This window comes from Chiloscyllium plagiosum, chromosome 40 (assembly GCF_004010195.1).
Source record: "Chiloscyllium plagiosum isolate BGI_BamShark_2017 chromosome 40, ASM401019v2, whole genome shotgun sequence".
Taxonomy (NCBI): Eukaryota; Metazoa; Chordata; class Chondrichthyes; order Orectolobiformes; family Hemiscylliidae; genus Chiloscyllium; species Chiloscyllium plagiosum.
The window spans coordinates 24,657,953-24,661,173 of NC_057749.1; positions in this window are offsets into that span (position 1 = coordinate 24,657,953).

The window sequence follows — 3,221 nt, forward strand, 5'->3', positions numbered from 1 at the left end:
TAAATGTTGTAATTGTACTAGCCTCCACCACTTCCTCTGGCAACACATCCCACACATGCACCATCCTCTGTGAAAAAGTTGCCCTTAGGTCTCTTTTATATCGTTCCCCTCTCACCCTAAACCTATGCCCTCTAGTTCTGAACTCCTCCATACCAGGGACAATACCTTGTCTATTTATCCTATCCATGCCCCTCCTGATTTTATAAACTTCTATAGATTCCCCCCTTAAGCTCCGACGCTCCAGGGAAAACAGCCCTAGCCTATTCAACCTCTTTCCACACTGTAAGGAATCTAATCTAATCTAATCAATAGCTCAAATCCTCCAACCCTGGCAACATCCTTGTAAATCTTTTCTGAACCTTTTTCATGTTTCACAACATCCTTCCGATAGGATTAGATTACTTACAGTGTGGAAACAGGCCCTTCAGCCCAACAAGTCCACACCGACTCACCGAAGTGCAACCCACCCAGTCCCATTCCCCTAACACTACGGGCAATTTAGCATGGCCAATTCACCTAATCTGCACATTTTTTGGGTTGCGGGAGGAAACCGGAGCACCCGGAGGAAACCCACGCAGACACGGGGAGAATGTGCAAACTCCACACAGTCAGTCGCCTGAGGCGGGAATTGAACCCGGGTCTCTGGTGCTGTGAGGTAGCAGTGCTAACCACTGTGCCACCATGCCACAATATTCCAACAGTGGCCTAACCAATGTCCTGTATAGCCGCAACATGACCTTCCAACTCTTGTACTCAATATTCTGACCAATAAAGGAAAGCATATCAAACGCCTTTTTCACTGCCCTATCTACCTACAACTCCACTTTCAAGGAGCTATGAACCTGCGCTCCAAGGTCTCTTTGTTCAGCAACACTCCCTAGGACCTTACCATGAAGTGTATAAGTCCTGCTAAGATTTGTTTTCCCAAAATGCAGCACCTTGCATTTATCTGAATTAAACTCCATCTGCCACTCCTCAGCCCATTGGCCCATCTGGTCAAGATCCTGTTATAAACCACGGTAACCTTCTTCGCTGTCCACAATACCTCCAATTTTGGTGACATCTGCAAACTTACTAACTATACCTTTTAAGCTCGCATCTAAATCATTGATATAAATGATGAAAAGTAGTGGACCCAGCACCGATCTTTGTGGCACTCCACTGGTCACAGGCCTCCAGTCTGAAAAACAGCCCTCCGCCACCACCCTCTGTCTTCTACCTTTTGAGCCAGTTCTGTATCCAAATGGTTAGCTCTCCCAGTATTCTGTGAGATCTAACCTTGCTAACCAGTCTCCCATGGGGAACCTTGTTGAACGTCTTACTAGATCACGTCTACCACACAGCCCTCATCAATCCTCTCTGTTACTTCTTCAAAAAACTCAATCAAGTTTGTGAGACATGATTTCCCATGCACAAAGCCATGTTGACTATCCCTAACCAGCCCTTGCTTTCCAAATACATGTATATCCTGTCCCTCAGGATTCCCTCCAACAACTTGCCAACCACCGATGTCAGGCTCACTGGTCTATAGTTCCCTGGCTTGTCTTTACCACCTTTCTTAAATAGTGGTATCAAGTTAGCCAATCTCCAGTCTTCCGGCACCTCATCGGTGACTATTGATACAAATATTTCAGCAAGGGGCCCAGCAATCGCTTCCCACAGAGTTCTAGGATACACCTGATCAGGTCCTGGGGATTTATTCACTTTTATGCATTTCAAGACATCCAGCACTTCCTCCTCTTTTGCTTTTGGTTTGAGATCTCCAGCCTCCACAGCTGTTTATTTGACCGTACAGTTTGATGTTCAGCCAGAAGCAGATTCAGGGCTTGCCCCCTTGCCCCATCCACGGTGTAATTGGCAACGAGGGAAGAGATCGCACAAAACATCCATTGGCAAGAGGACCTTACACTGGGGAACAACAGCGGGTAGACCCCGCCCACATGCAGAATGGATGTGACTCTGGACTAGCAATCTCAGCGAGAACTTGTACCGGTACACGTGCATGGTAAAAATAATCCAAGACACATTACAGCATTCCACCAAGACAAAATATAAAACTGTGTCCAAAAATGACCTGAAGTGGAGAGGTGGAATGATTATCAGGAAGGAGGGTTACATGAATTAACTGAGGATCAATTATTGATTAACAGGGAAGAAGTTGCGTGTTCTAAGGGCAAATTAACTGCTATCTATGGGCCACCACATCCTTAAATAATAAATGGAGACAAGAAGCACTTTGGGGATATTTCTAATCGTCCTCAGGAGTAGATGGGTTTTGAGCCTGGACCTCCTGCTACTGAGGTAGGGACACCACCATTGCATTAGGAAAGCCTGTTGAAAGGAAGCTTTTATTTCTTTGACCTCACTGCTTAGCCCCAATAGGACCCCCCCCCCACTCCAAGGATCTGCTTCATTCTTTTTGTTGAATCTATTTTTCCTAATCATACAGAGTCATAGAGATGTACAGCATGGAAACAAACCCTTTGGTCCAGGCCGACCAGCTACCCCAACCCAATCTAGTCCCACCTGCCAGCCCATGGCCAATATCCCTCCAAACCCTTCCGATTCATTTACCCATCCAGATGCCTCTTAAATGTTGTACTTGTACCAGCCTCCACCACATCCTCTGGCAGCTCATTCCATACACGTACCACCCTCTGCGTGAAAAGGTTGCCCCTTAGGTCTCTTTTATATCTTTCCCCTCTCACCCTAAACCTATGCCCTCTAGTTCTGGACTCTCTGGCCCCAGGGAAAAGACTTTGCCTATTTACCCTATCCATGCCCCTCATAATTTTGTAAACCTCTATAAGGTCACCCCTCAGCCTCCAACAATCCAGGGAAAACAGCCCCAGCCCGTTCAGCCTCTCCCTATAGCTCAAATCTTCCAAGGATATTATCGCACATAAGGTGGTGGTGTTCCCGTGTATCTGCTGCCCTTGTCCTTCCAGATGACAGTGATTGTGGGTTTGGAAGGTGCTCTCTCAGGATCCTTTGGAGCAGGTGGGGCTTGAATCTGTGTCTCCTGGCTCAGAGATAGGAACACTACCACTGCATTATAAGAACTACTAGTATAGCTCTGTTTAGATATTTTCTATATCAAAAGATGTCATAGCATGCATTTGGAGCAGGTGGGACTTAAACCCATACCTCACAGCTCAGAGGTAGTGACAGTGCCACTGCACCACAACAATTTTCACAAGTGACGTTATACAATGAATACA